Genomic DNA, 16,289 nt, shown 5'->3' with positions numbered 1-16,289 from the left:
ATTTTACTACAATCGAATGCATTTCATAGCTTCTTGACACAGGTATTATAAAGCAACACAAATTAAATTTTACTTTCTAAGTTTAGTCCTTCATGGTGCCCTTTCATATTGTGGAACAAAAAGCCACCTAACTGGGACAGGGAATCTGCAAGGTAAAAACTATTTTCATAATAATGCTAAATTGTTATTTACCTCCGCTTGCAATGTTACCATCGTTGCTATATTCAAATGAATGGGGAAGTATTTTTAAGTGTTTCCGTTTTAATGTCTAATGCAGCAAATATCAATAGTTTTAACCCACATAAACAAAAGCTCTTTGGGCAATCTCAATTAGTTTTCAGTGTGCAGAGGGGAGGGGCAAATCTTAAAACACAATGCTGAGAAAGAAAAGAGAATAAGAACTGGTAAAATAATGCCGTCTATGTGAATCACAAGCACCTAAACAAACAATGCTGTTTGTTAGGTCACTCAAGAAAAGCACCACTGACATACCTCAACGGTCGCCCACAGTGGCAAGAGAATGAGGAACCCAGCTTGAAGGGAATAAGAGGAGAGAGACCCTACCTGGACCATCAGTGGGGATCTGCCGGGACCCATGGAGCATGCTGAGCTTACCCCTCGGCACACCTTCTCCAAAGGGAAATTTTCACTGGCCACCCTGCCACGTTGCCCAGGCCAGAGTTGTCCCTGTCCAGGGCTCCCAGCATCACCACCTTCCCTAAGGTGCCCCAGCCTGGAGGATTTTCTCCAGCAAGTCACATAGAGTGAGGCACCAAGGATGAGGGTCAGCCCCACAGGGAGCAGCACCCCAGGAAGGCAGGCTGATCATTTACAGACCACCTACACATTGGTTCAGTTGTGGGGACAGGGCAGGAATGCTAGCAGGGTGCGGAGCATCACGGGTAACCAAAAATAGGAAAAAAGCAAGAAGCGCTGGGCTGCACCAGCAGTGCTCCCACTCTGTTCAGGGGACATTTTAAAGGTGCCAACAGTGGGCAAGCCGCAGAGCCCATGGTGGGGAAGATGGAGGAAAATGGGACTTGACAGGGTCCCAAAGACTGCAGAGTTGGGGGCCAGAAACCGAGAGAAGAAAGCTCTTCCGCAAGCACAGAGCTAACCCGGAGGTCAGAGCCACCAGATCCCAACCTACTGCTCTCAGGTGCAGGCAGGCTCCGTCACTTAGAAGAAACTGTCTCCAACACCACCTGACCCACGGGTTTTTGCTTAACCCGTGCCCTTGACCAGAAACTCATCTGGTCCCGATGTGAAGGTGTGGCTGCTTCACAACTTATTTATTGGAGCATTGCTAACAGGCCATGCACCGTGTTCCACGCACACTGAGGGCTAGCACGGTGCTATCTGGCAGATTGACAGGTCATGTGCCAGCGTTCTTGCCTTCTTGAATCCCAAATGAAATGCCCGTCCTCTCGCCCTGCTCCTCCTGTTTAGTAAGAAAACCCCTGAGTCTTTCCGGTCCTGCCCGCTCCACTCTCCCCTCCACGCCGACCTTTCGGGACCACTGGTTCTCTTGGACACCAGCTGTTCTTCCCCTCACTGCCCTCAGTAATCTTCTAAGAGCACACTTCCCACTGATGCGCCCCCTCTTCAGAACCAGAAATTGATTTGTAGGGCCCAGGGCTAAAAGACACCGAGCCCACTGCTTCGAAAACCCCCAATCTCAAGATGGCAGCCACAGAGCATTAAGCCAAGCCTAAGGCCATGTGCATGGGACACAGGGTCCTCCAGCAGGCCCTGCCCCTTTTGAATATAGAGAAAGAAATGAACATATCAACAGTCAGCCGGGGGCCGAGTCAGCCTGTGGCTGTCAGCATATCATGAGCAAGGGTGGGGACTCTCATCACCAACTGCTCTGAAAGTGACCCAGAGTCTCACCACCTCCCTTCAAGGGGAAGGATACAATTTGTCAAGAGCAGGAATGGCAAACTGAACTTAGAGTTAAGGAAAAGCAGGGTTTCTGAACACTAGTTTTAAAGTTTTGAAGAGTCCTTCCTGACCACAAATCCCCCCTCCAAGGGTTCACTGCAGCTAGGATGGCTCTGAAGGTACAGAACCCCCTTCTTGCTGCTCCTCTGAGATGGGGACTGCGGGGACTTGGTGGATGTCACCCGAGGCTTCCTGTCAACAGACAGAAAGGAGAAGCCAAGAGGATGCGAGCTCCCAGGGAGGCAGCAGAGGAGACCCCTGTTAAGTCCTCAAAGGAAGGGGACGGCTCTGGACTCCCTTCCCAGTGTGACCTTTCTCAGGCTCTGGTTTCATAGTGAAGTCAGCAGACTCTCCTCACAAGATAGGAAGTCTCATCAGAGCCTGAGCAGTTAAAACCCCAACCGGTTCGTGCTGAGGAGCTGAGGAGGCATAGGCAAAAGTGTAGACAGGGAAAGAAATGGCCCAACAGGCCCTAGGCCACAAGTTCTGGAGAGCTAACCCCCAGCCAGGGCACCCCTCAACCAAAGAGAGACTGGACGGGGTGGGGGGTGGGGTCCATTCACCACCCACGTACACACCTTCCCCTAGCATCCAATGCACCACAAGTCAGAAAGCAATTGAACACCAGGGTGACAAAATTCGAAGTCTGACAAGTCATATCATGATCCCAGGACAAAATATTGTCTGCCACATTTCAAAATGGGCAGCCCCGTTCCCTTCCCAGGGGAGAGAAGAGCTCTCACTGTGCCATCACAAGAAGAAAAAAGAAGGCGGGCAGCCAATGTTCTATCAAAAACTCAAGAGGAACTTCACAACAAGCCTTCAGAAGGCCATCAGCAGCAAGTCATGGCTCTGCAATACAAACTGAGTCAAGAAAAAAGAGAGTGGTTTGAAAAAGATGCAGCCTTCCGTCCCCAATGAGAGGGGTCGGAGCAGGCAATTGATGGAGGAGGGAGGAAGGCGGGAAGAGGCCAGGCGCGGCTTGCTGCTGGTCAGTGCTCATCTGGAAAATGAAGGTAAAACCATGAGGCCCCCCGAGGCCACAGGCAGCAAGTCATGTTGGTGGACAGACAGTTGGTCAGGAAGGAGAAAGAGTAGAAGCTGCTTGAGGAAGTGAAAATGCACAAACATCAAATCCCAGAACTGGATAAAATCGAGAGCAACAGAAAGGTCTTGTAGAATGCACAGTCCTATGCAGACCCTCCTTCATGGCACAGGAGGGTGAAAGAACTCTGGCCACACCGAAGGTGGCAGCTGCCAACCCGAGGCACCCTGCAGGTGAAACCAAGAAACAGAGAGATATTTCCACACACTGCGCCCCCCCTCCCAGCAGCTCCCAGAAACAGCAGCCATCAGAGACTTCCTGGGAGATGCCCTCACCTCCAGAGCATTCTCCTGGCCCAACCCCAAAGCAGGGGGAGTCTCCCCACCACCACCCACTGCCTGAACCGTGGAATCTCTCTTCCTGCTGGAGGAGCCCTGTCTAGACTGGAGGCCCCAACACCACTTCCTAGGGCTCAGCCGAGGCCCCACCACAGGGGCAAGAAACCCTTCTCTTCTACAGAGCTAGACATCACAGGCTGCCCATCCCTCCCACGACTCCCATGATCACCCCAGGGCAGAGATGCCCGCCCCACCAGGGGTCGTCCTGTGCCTCCCCTTCTGCTGTTCCCTTAGACCCTTCGAGAAAACACAATCTCTCCCTAAATAAGAACTTCTGTTTCTCAAGAGGGTACAAGGCAGACCATAGTCTAAGGTCTGGGGTTCCAAATCACTGTTTTGACCAGTATAAGGACTGCCCCCCCACACACACACACAATAAAACTACTGCTTTCTGCTGCTGACCAGTCAAGATGCAGTGTCCTCTACCCTCACTGGGAGCTTAGCCTAGACTGAGTCTGGCGCCCGCTGAGCAAGCCTGAAACCCTTCACCTCTGCAGGTAAGTGCAGAAGAACCTCTGTGCCAAAGTGTCACAGGGGAACCAACTTTGTTCCCGAAAAAATGGCAGATCTGGGGCCCATCTGACCATCAACTCCCTCAGGTCCTCCGCATCTGCCCCTGACTCTGCTAAGTGAGAAATCATGAGATTGGGCCTCACCCACAGAGGATGAGATGTTTTCCTGCTGAAAACACAGCAAGAGACTGCACACTGTTCACAATTTAGACCACAGTGATCCTCAGGAGTGTGAGCACAATGTTAAGAAATGTAGTCTTAAGAGATATCATTTGCAATGAATTCCAAATTTGATATCCAAGCCCTGTGGCTACCATGCTCAGATGGGAAGCCAGAATCTCCAATACCACACGTCAACGATGACCCGCAACATCAGTCTGCATTGTGCAGCACTCAACCTCCCAGCATCGTTGCAAAGGGAGTCCCAGGTTAACAGCCACACCTGCTCTGCAGAGAGCCTTGCAGGCAGCACTGCTGAGGGGCACATGCCTAGCCCAACTCTAGATGCTCAGCATCCACTATGTCTGCTGGGGCACAACCATTGCAAGGTGATATCGTTGGAATCCTAAGCACCAAGGGCTCAGGATCAACTGCACAAATGACGACCCAGGTCTACATGATCAAAAAGGAGGCTCAAATGATCATGCTCATTATTGAAGCATACCTTTGAGAGCGTCTCTCCATGTTGATTTTTACACCTTGGGTCATCAACCAACTCAAGACAAAAACTAGTACCTGGTCCCCTTATGCTAGGACCTAGTGGTGCTTCTTGTTGCACCAACAGCATGTCCAAAGCTTGCTTCCATTGCCCTGTGCCAGGCACCAGAGGCAAACCCAACAATGAGGAACCAATGTGCTGGCAAGCCCACAGCAAGAGGACCACCCCGGAGCAAGCTCCATGAGGGATTCAGGAAAAAAGCTTCCCAAGTCTGGGGAGACACTCTTCACTCCTGAGCAGCAACACATACTTGAGATGGAAACTACGTGGAGATCTTAGAGCTGATGTTTACGAAGTCAAACAAGAGAAGAAGAGCTGAGCCAGATTTGTCTTCAGAGGTTGACTCAGCATAACAACAGAAATTGCAGAGATACTCATCATGTGATGCCCCCAAATGAAAGCCCAGCCCTCCCACCCAGAGCATTTAGGCCCCCTCCTACAGAGTGGGGACATCAAAGGCTTCCACCTGTATCCTGTGAAGACTTCTCCTTAGGACCCACCTTTGGTGTCTGTCTGAATCCGGGTCCACCAACGCGCTGGTGTGCGATTAAACAAAAATGTATTCACCACAAAAGAAAATTACCTCAAGATCTTCTTCCCCACAGAATTCACGGGTTCATTTTAATCATTAGCTCTTATTTTTACCCAACAGTAAAGGACTGCAAGTTTTATGTTGCATTTATGGCTGTAAAAAACCTTCAGGTTTGCACAACAAGAAATAGAAGACCTTGGTTTCAGTTGACTCAGCTGCCCAGCCCGGTGTAGGAACCAGTACTTTATTTCAAACAGGGCTGGGGTTTGCAAAGTCTGTAGTCCTTCAACTTTGAAAAACCCATTTCCTGGGACTGCAGTGAGCCACTCAGTCAGTGCATAGAAGTAAGCGGAGATCAACAAGTTCAGAAAAGAAATCCCACTAAACTTCAACACAGCACCCGTAACCACTCACAGAGAGCGCAGCACACGGCAACGTGGTAAAGCAGCAGTTCTCCATCAGGGTGACTTTGTCCCCCTCACTCCTGCCTGGGAACATTCAGCAAGGTCCAGAGACAGTTCTCATTGTCAAAATGAGGGAAGGAGTGCGGGGGAGGTGCTACTGACATCTAGTGGGTAAAGAGAGGGATACTGCCAATCATCCTACAATGCACAGGACATTTCCCTACACCAAAAAATAATTGGGCCCCAAATGTCAATAGTGCCAAGGCTGAGAAAGGCAGGTCTAGAATACAGGCACTTGAGATCCCTTGAGATCCCCTGGACATCCAATCTGAGTCATCACCCCTCACATGAAGCTTAGACTTCATCCCTGGGGGGAAATATGTGTACCGTACCTCATACACTGAGAGGGGCTTTTGGGTGTGGGTGGATTCAACAGTTTCTTATGAGCAGTCATGAACACCTCTCAATCTCCAACACTCAAAAGATATTGAGGTCAGGTACTTTTCAAAGGAAGTATGCCAACTATTTTTTTTTAATCTTTATAAATAAAAGGGACCCTGTTCAAAAGAGCTGTTTGCACATATTACCTCATTTAAACCTCACAGCCATCCAACTGAGTTGCGAATATTATGATCACCATGTGACAGAGAAGAAGGGGGTTACAGAGAAGTTAAGGCAACCTTTCCAAGGTGACACTGCTAGTGACTGGCAGGGCTGCAGGAATGGCTCCAGTATTCCAGGTTCTGAGACATTCGTGAAACCCACTGGGCGGCCACCCCGGGAGTGCCCTGACCGCCCCATGCCCACCCCCCCACACCCTTGGCTTTCCATCCAGCTCACACAGTGAAATGCAAGGCTGAGCCTGGAGGGTCACTGAAGATACCTGGTCGGTCCTCACATCCTGCTGCCCAGCTACCAGCTACAGCTGCTCCCCCAGGCAGACATGGAGAGATGGACATGAACGTGGACGAGAGCAGGCGCCCAGCAGAGGCAGCACCCTCCACGGGCCTCGGGGCTTTGCCGGAAGCTGATCACTGCTCTGAATCTCTCACAGGTGCAGGTGTCCCCAGGTGCAGAGCTGGCTCACGGCTCCTGGTAGGAAGCCTCCAGGTCCCCGGTCAGCTCCTTCTCATCCCCAAACATACTCACAGGTGAAAGTGACCAGCACACCGGTGGGCGATTCATGGTGAGCGAATCAGCTCCGAGACCCTCCTGGTGTATTTACCATCACCAACCTGCCTACTCAGAGCCTGCCAGGGGGCTTTCTGTGCTCCTCAGACAGATCAGCAATCTGAAAACACCTAGAAATGAATGAGAGGAATTGATGACGGATCCCTGAGGCTTCTGTATTTTTCCTCCATTAAATCTTCTCTTGGTTCCCTCCATCTCAGCATTTGTTTCCTAGTAAGTGACGACTCATGGACCAGACAGGATCATACTCATGCAAGAACCAACCTGATTTTCCTCTGGCTGGACACTGCGGCTTGAGACTGACCCTAGTGGGAATCCGAGCCCCAGAGGCCCATCCTCTGGCTTTGTACCCTGATGGCCTTTGAAAGATTATCTGATTGCTGTCGAAAGCCACTCAGCATGATGCCGTCACATCTGTCAGAGGCCTGTGACAATCAAGAAACTGCATTCAACCAAACTGTGTTCAGAGGCGCTTTTTAAAAATAGTTTGAAAACACACATGTTCAAATCTTTTTAACAGCAGCCAGCCAGCTTTATCGATGTCACCCATTTGCTAAACCGACTTTTAAAAATGGGTCTAACAGTATTGTGAAGTCAAACTCCCAGCACCCTGCTCCTCCTATCAGCACCCACAGCTGAAGTGCATTCCTTCTTTGGGTATTTTTTTACTGTTAGGGAGCAGTCATGTCATCAGAACCAGTTTGTCATGCCGCCTGGTGCAATTCTGATACCTAGCAGAAGAGGTCTGCTTTCGGGTGTCCCTTAGGAGGACCCTAGCGCTTTCCTGGGACTGGGAACCTCAACCCTACAGTTGAGCACAGGTGACTTTTGGAGAGGGGGATGGGAAATGCTTATCTCGAGACCAGGCCCAATAGTGAAAGAAGGTTGATCCCCTTGATTCTGGTCCCTTTCAGGGCAACATGGGCCTCCAAATGCACAGGTCCAACACCTGCATCCCATTGCCTGACAGCAGCACCACAGCCCAGGATGACTGAGGTCACTCTGCATCCCAAAACAGGCTGGAATAGATAAGCCCCACCCTTTGATGGGAGAGAAGCAGGCGGGCGGGCGGGATAGGCAGGGGCAGAGGCACTGAGATGGGGACTAGCTAGTTCTCTCGGCCCATGCCACTTTACCTCATATCAGACCCTTCCAGCTCCTCATCCCATGGAGGGCAGGTTGCACAGAGAGGCATCTGCCTGTCCCCGCACCCTGTGCAGAGAAGAGCCAGCTGGCTGCCAGAATTCCACATCCTATCATCAGGACTTGTGGGGAGATGGCTAGGAAAGCCAAGGCGGGTGGCACCAGAGTGCCCTCTGCTGGCTAATTGCTGAGTGACCCATACTTAGGTGTGTTAAGATTTCTGTGGATGCTGCTCAGGAGAGCCGTGGGTTGGGCTCCAGGCATATTCTCTCCTTCCACTCCCGCCACAAGCCAGGCATGCTCCCCCTACTGCCTCCCCAAACTTATCTACTCAGCATCACCGATTGGTGGCTTTCTGCGTGCCAACCACTGGGACCTGCAGTTTGGGGAGCAGAAATGAGCAGACACTGTTCAGGCCCCCGTGAGGTTTCCTGAATGAGGCTGATGGCCCAAGAAACCTCGAGGCAAAGATGTGATGGAAGTGAGTGCAACGGGCTGGGCTGAGGCAGGTGCCGAAGAGAGAAGGCGTTTCCCTTCCCCCTTGTCCCAGCTGCTTCCTCTTCCACTCCCTCCTAACCCACCGTGAGCCACAGCACCTCTCCACCTGGAGAACGTGCCCGTCTCACCATACCAGATCCCCTCTGGCCAGGTCCACATCTGGTGGGATTCCTATGATCCCCTCAGCACTCAATTTTATTATTTTATTTTTTGGTGCCAGGTATTGAACACAGGGTTACGTAATCATTGAGCCGCATCCCCAGACAGGGTCTCACTAAATTGCTTAGGGCCTTGCTAAGTTGCTGGAGTTGGCCTCCAACTTGCAATCCTCCTGCCTCAGCCTTCAGAGTCGCTGGGATTACAGAAGTGCACCCAACAGCACTCATATCTTCATCCTGCCAATAAACACTTCTTGGTTTCCTGGATCCTACACAAGGCTGTCCCCAGTCTGGACATGTGAGAATTCAACACATGGGAAACATCTCATGCACCAGCTTCAGGGGACTCAGCAAACTCTAAACCACCCTTTCCCCCTAAGAAAGAGAAATTGTCCCTAGAGGTAGGGGTGGGGGAAGAAACAGTGCAAAGGGGTTGTGCCTGGTGAAGTCGCCTGGGGGAGCCAGGGGACAGAGCAAGTTCATTCTGTGCCATTATGGCAAGGAGGTGGGGGTGGGGAGAACAAAGCCCATAGGCAATGGCATTGGATTTGCCTCAGTGGGATGGGAAGGAGTATTTAGAGCAAAGGTTTGGAGCAGGAGGCTCAGCACTGTCTGTGGGACAGTACATAGTAGGTGTGGTCAGGGTGGGAGGAGGGCTGGGGCGCTCCCATTAGGGGGAAGTCAAGACTGAGAACAGGACAGGGATGTGATTTTAAAAGGAATTGAAGTGTTCTTATAGACACTCCTGGGGCAAAATTGTCTCTACTACTCGGTGGTGTCTGGTATCAACCAACCAAGGGCAAGAAGGGGTGGCCAGGGTAGCCCAGGCACCATGGCTTCTGGGGGCCCCTCCCAGCTGGGCGCACGTCCCCTGCTCTTAGGGCTCACTAGTTCTTTAGGCAGAACTCCTCCCCACCCCCCAGGTGAGCAGGCAGGGAGAGCCTGCTGACCCAAGGCCCCAGGGAACTTCAACAGGGCTCCTGAGAATGAACTCACAGCTTCAAGAAAAGAGCAGCAGCAATGGAGAATCATGGGTCCAGGGGCTGGGTCTTTACCATGACTTCTCGCTCATCCATTAAAGGACTGTTTAGAAACACTTTTTTCTCAGTCTCCAAAGGCCTCTGACAGCCACCCCAGCCCCTCAAGTCAACACTGTGGTCAACTCCACAGGCTTCAGTATGAGATTCAAAACTGAAACAGACCCGTCTGGCCCTGGACAGTGTGGATGCTGGGGTCTGGGGTCCAGCCAGCCACCCTTCCAAGGCCCCTTCTTTCCTGGATCATCCCCGAACATGATGGAGTTTTCCTCACTCATTTGCGACATCCCAGGAAAACAGGACGGAAGCTCCTTTAAAGAATTATATTCAGTTCCAGTGCAGAGGAGGCACTCACACGTGGCAAGGTGGGTCCTGGGGTCACAAGGAAGCCCATTCACCATGGGCAGCAGCATTATTTTCTTTATTGTTTTGATTATTCTTGTCTCTAATGGAAAATGAACTTTTTGTTTGAAATGTGTGCACAAGGTGACCACAAGGGGGCAACAGAGACAAAAAAAGTTCTCCTGAAAACAACTAATGGGTCTTCAATTCTCTGTCAGCAAATTCAGATTAAATGTGCCTTGGATGCAACCCTAACATCAGGTTCCTTACAGTCGCCTCCAGGTGAACTTTTCTTTAGAAATGGAGAAGGAAGGGGAGGGGAAAGAGCTACGCCTCAGACCAGTCTAATATTCAGCTAGGGCTGAGAACCACTGAGCTAGACCTTTGTAACTCCGAGTTCAGTTCCCAGGCAACCAACGTCACCTCACCTAGGATTCACTTAGAAATGCAAACTCCCAGGACCCACGCCAAATGCACTAAGCAGAATCTGCATTTTAACGGTGTGCACATTCAAGTTTGAGGAACTTCTGGTCCTAGTCATTGAAGAGGAAGTCAAGACAGTCTGGTCCAATACCACGTCTACACTGGATGAATGCAGAGATCAAAACCCAGAGGAATCCATTTGCTGATGGCCACTGACCATGTAATGGAAGACTCAAGACCCTGACTCCCAGTCCAGTGCTCTTTCTCCCACACCACTTCTGCCCCTCCAACCCCAGAACTGGACTGGGGCACAAGATGGTATCAAATGGTGACAGGAGCTTGGCAGAGTCTTGCAATCTCCCCCAGAGCAGTCAGTGCGTGGCCTGTATCAATCCCAGGGACAGCTATGATCCCCGTCCCTGGCTCAAGGAGCTTTGTTATTTATAACTTAGGACAGACACACATGGTCTCAGCCAAGTGCAGCCCCTCACCTTGAGCCGTGCTGTGGAATCATCCTCTAAACCTAGGAAAACAGAAGGGAGGAAAGCATCAGTGTGGATTCATGGCTGGGGAGAATTCCTACAGGTGGGGCTTGTGCAGGAGGGTGGGTTAGAATTCCCCTGGTGGAGGGACGGGCCTCATTTTGAACCAAAAGAAAAAGATGAAGGGTATTAAAAGAAAGGAAAGGGATGTGTGTGGCCAGGGCACAGGGAAAGGTTGGAAAGCAGGGGGAGACAAAGCTGAGGTGGGAGGGAGGCTCAAAGCACAAACAAGGCCCTGAAATCAGGCAGAGAACTTTGGGCCAGGGACAGCTGACTCACACCCTGGGCTGGAGGCCACAGGGATCCATGGAAAGTGTTGGAACTGGAGGGGAGTCTGGGCTCTAGAGAGACCTTCTAGGATTGGGTCCTGTCCTGGATTAGACACGGCATAATGGAGGAAGAGGATGCAGGAATCCTCTTGTACTGGAGCCGAAGAGGAGTGTGAATCAGGTGACTGGCTCAAGTGTCTCTCTCCTCCAATGGCTTCCAGAGTGACCCTACCCAAGACTCTCCTGTGTCCACTCCATGACCCTCAGGCCACATTCCTCCCCTCCAGAATCCATCCTCAGACAGTTGTGGGAGCAAAGGTCAAAAGTTTTTGTTCCAAGTCTTTTCTATTGATCAACAGACCACATTTCCAAAGGTCAGCAGGCTAGGTCCATATGGATGTCTGTCTTTCCCCAAAACTCAACCAGCCCCAATCTCTGGACTCTGAGTCTAGCCAGAGCCTTGGGCAGTTCATCCCTACTCCCTCCATTAGGGCACTAAGTTCATTGTACCCAGAAGTCCAGCCCTGGACTGTGGGATTCTGGAGAGCAGGAATCTGAGCTCAGTGTCTCTCACAGACCCGAACACAGCAGATGTAGGACTTACCTCCCTCTCCACCTGGCATCCCCTCCCAATGACCCTTGGTCTGCTCACAGCACTATCAGTCACATCCCTTGGCCGATCTCTCTCCAACTGTCTCCTCACTCCAACGGTCCTCTCTGCTTATAGCCACCCCCAACTGCCTCCTAGATTTTTCCCTTCCCCCACATTCCAACAGACCAACTGCTCACCCCACCTTTCAGCAAGCCTGGTCCAGTCTCCGGATCTCAACTGCCCTCTGCCTCCTACTAGTCACACGAGACACACTGTGTGTCCTTCCAAATGAACCACAGACTCCATGGACCTGTGTCTCCCTACTTTTTATCCCCACAGCACGAATCCCAGTACTTGGCACCAAAAATAATTTAAAACATATTCTGAAGGAAGGAATTTGGGCATTGAGTTTAAAGCAAAAAATATCTGATTCGTAGGGAGCACTTGATTTAAAAACATATCGTGCTGGGCACAGTGGCACATGCCTATAATCCCAGCAACTCAGAGGCTGAGCTGAGGCAGGAGGATCCCAAGTTCAAAGCCAGCCTCAGCAACTTAGTGTGGCTCTAAGCAATTTAGGGAGACCCTGTCTCAATAAAAGAAAGAGATGGGGTGTTGCTCAGTGGTTAAGCACTCCTGGGTTCCATCCCTGGTACCAAATAAATAAAAAAAGCATTTAACACAGATGTATTTCCTGTCATGGAAACCCTCACACCCTCAGCCTAGCCCCTTGCCAAGCTCAAGTCACTTTGCCATGTTTTTATTTATTTATTCCATTTCCATGAAATGTGTTTATTCATTCAAATATTTCTTGAGTAGAAGAGATGTGGAAGGTCACCTAATCCAGGAGAGTTTATACCTAAATGCTGGAAATGCCTAGTGTGTTGAGAGCATCATCTCTGCCCATTTCCAACTCTTTCTGAATCCGAATCTCTGGAGTAAGGGCGGCAGACTTCTATTTTATTCCTTTGCTTTTTAATTTTTAACTTTTCCTTTCAAAATAATTTTCAGACTTACAAAAGTTATGAAAATAGTAAAGTTCCCATAGACTCTTCACCCAACTTACCTGTAACACGCGACACTAATGCAATGATTGAAACCAGAAAATGAACACTGATAAGCTACCTCATCTACAGACTCCATTCAAATTCATCCAGTTGCTCGTCAGTGTCTTTCCATGTCCCAAGGCCCCCCTGAGTTTTTTAGTTCTGTGTATTATCCGATGTCTGGCAGGGCTAGTCCTCTTGTATTTCTTATTAAATGAGATAATGCCTTGAATAGACAGATCTAGACCAATCTCAATATCTCATTATAGAGTATTGATCAATTCTTTTTTCTTTAATTTTTAAAGTTAAAAACAGGTGTTAAGTTTTGTTAAAAACTATTGATATGAGACCTTATGAATACATTTCCTAGTATTAGTCCAACATGACATCCCTGGAATATTCCACTTACTCATAGTACGTTGTTTTCTTAATATAGTGTGGGATTCTGTTTGATAATGTTTTATTTGGCATTTTGCCTTGATTTACAAAAGTGATACTGATTTTTAATTTTTTCATTGTATTATCATCATCAGGTTTAGGTCTTAATATTATTCTTGCCTCACAAGAGTTAGAAAGTTTTACTTCATTGTTTAAATAATAATAATAACCAGGCACGGCTGCACATGCCTGTAATCCCAGCAGTGCAGGAGGCTGAGGCAGGAGGACTGCAAGTTCAAAACCAGCCTCAGCAATTTAGCAGGACTCTAAGCAACTCAGCAAGAACCTGTCTCAAAATAAAAATTTTAAAAAGGCGCGGGCATGTGGCTCAGTGATTAAGCACCTGTGGGTTCAATCCCTGGTACCTACTCACTGAAAAAAAAATATGATCTGAAACAATTGGTAGATCACTGGAACTATTTGGTCTTTGAAGTTCACATAGAATTTCATTATGAGGCACTTCAAACAGAGACAGTGTAGAAAAACTCTTGTCACCCTCATCCTACTTCACCAAATAGCAATATGCTGCCAAACTGGTTTATTTATACTTCCTTACCCCTCTCTCTTACTGATTATTTTAAATGGTTTTGTATTAATATAATAATGCAATAGAATATGATTTTTTCCATAAAAATAATGAAGTATTGACACATGCTACAACCTGTATGGACCTTAAACACTTTATGCCGAATGAAAGAAACCAGTCACAGAAGACCACATACTGTATGACTCCATTTATATCAAGTGGATTGAAGAGGCCAACCTAGAGGAACAGGAAGTAGATTAGTGGGGCCTAGGGGTGCAGGGAGAGAAATGAAGACTGACTGCTACTCAGTATGTTTTCCTTTGGGGGGGTGAAGAAAACATTCTAAAACTTATGGTGGTGATGCTGCATTAGACTTTACAGACATAAAAACCACTGAGGTGTATGTGGTAATGGGTGAACTCTATATGAATCATGTCTCAATATGCTTTTCTAAGGTGGGGCACACTGGGAAGAATTAACATGGAAGATGAATCAGGGAAAAAGAAGTGTGTCTCAAATGAAAAAAAAAATGTAGAACTATAAGGCTGCACCTTTAGCAGTACCACCCCCACCTGGCATTGCTACAAGCTGATGCTGGGTCTTTAGGACACAGGTTCCAACACCCAAGTACCTAAAGAAGAAATCATAGCTCTGCAGGGCTCTAAAACCGGCCATTGTCACCCCAAACAACATTGTCCATGATTCCTTCTTCCTATGGAAATCAGTACTAACAGGGCTAAAAGAAATCCAGTTTTCCTTGACTGGTTCTCTTGCTATTTGGATTTAGTGGTAGTACTAATCATGCCCATCTACTATGTCCCAACCTCATCCTATGTCCTTTATATAGGTCACCCCACTGAACCCTGTAAAGTCAGTGCCATTTTATGCCCATGTTTTGAATTTAAAAATGGAAGCACAGAGATATCAAATTCCCAAGCCCATACAATGAGGGATGGGTTCAGGAGGTCTTGACCGTAGCCTATCTGGCTTCAGAACCCACACTGCCTTCATACCTTGAACCACCCAAGAATAGACACTGCACTTGGAAGCTAAAAAAGAATAAACCAGGAAGCCTGTACAAAGAGGTGAGAACCAGGCTGGGCCAGACATCTCCACAGCAATACAGGACTGGGGGTAGGAGGCTCAAGGAAAACCACCCTGACCCTAGGATTTGATATCCAGCCAAGTCAGCCCTCAAGAATAAAGTCCACATATCAGTGCTTTTGATCATGCCCAAACACAAACAATGCTGTTCCTCTGCTGCTGAGCCTCAGGGAGTGCTAACTGTGGGGCGGGGGGTGGGGGTGGGGGGGTGGAATATGCTATCAACAGATCTGCAGACAAAAACCAAGTTCTCCATGCCTCCATTCTGCAGAAAGGTAATTTTTCCAGGTCAACACCTGCATCTTTCACAGGTGACATGAACAGTGGGGTTCGGGTGGCCTAGGAGTTGGGTGGCAGAGACAGAGGAAGAGGGTGAGGGATGAGGAGTCCAGGGCTGGCAGGCAGAGAGGCAGGCTGCCCCTGGGATGGGCTCCTCTACCTAAGGGGGTCCACATATGAGTTACAAGCAGAGCTCTCTGTGACATGCAAGGGGCACAGGCTGAACTGGGTAGCTTGGAAGGCCTGATCCAAAGTGAGACGGTATGGGCCTGACCACATGTGGAAGGTGGTCCCGGGCACCTCGAACCTCAGCTTCCTCTGCTCTCTTTGTCCTCTTCTCTTCAACCACCACCCCAACCCTCAGAAGGAGTCACTTGGACCCCAAACTGGCCTCCCATTTCACCCAGCTTGGGACCCCACGCCTAGCCCCTGCACGCTCCCCTCCCATTTTCCCCAGGCATCCCTAGTCCCACCAGCCCCAGTCCCAGGAGCCCCCTCTTCAGTGGCCACCCGCCCTGCTCTATGCCAGGGTAGAGCTCATCAAGGTCCAGGGGAGCCTGGAGGAGGTCAGTGCCCCCCATAGCTTCCTGGCAACACAGAAAAATGCAGAATGCCACAACGGAGGGGCACAAGATCCCCACAACCCAGCATCTGAGAGCACTGCACTTTGCCACTGGAGGCTGAGCTCCCAGGGAGAAAGACTGGGGACACAGGACACTGCCTCCAAACTCTTCTGCTGTGTCCAAGTAGTTGAAGAGAGTGCTTGGAGCTAAGGCTGGCAGAAGGGACCTATAGCCTGTTTCACCTGTCCATGAGAATGCCCAGGTGACCCCTGTCCTTTGCACCCCCTGGTGCCTGGCTTTAGCTAACAGGAAAAAAGTGGGGGGAGCAATTTTCCTTCCTCACCCAGAGATTGGTCCCCAGAATGAAGTGACTTCAAGGCATCCTAAATACATTGGCATATTTTGAACAAAAATTTAAGGGCATCTTTTGAGCTCATCAGGGTGCAAAACAGGAATCAGCCTGAGGAAATGTCTGGGCTTGAATAAATCAAACCGAACTCTAGTAGGGAATCTGCATGTTCATTTGGAATCAGAGGAACAAGGGAAAATAGCAAAGATGTCAAAAAGCCCAGAATCTATAGAAAT

The sequence above is a fragment of the Urocitellus parryii genome, chromosome 15, assembly GCF_045843805.1.
Source record: "Urocitellus parryii isolate mUroPar1 chromosome 15, mUroPar1.hap1, whole genome shotgun sequence".
Classification (NCBI taxonomy): Eukaryota; Metazoa; Chordata; class Mammalia; order Rodentia; family Sciuridae; genus Urocitellus; species Urocitellus parryii.
This window is presented reverse-complemented; position numbering follows the sequence as displayed.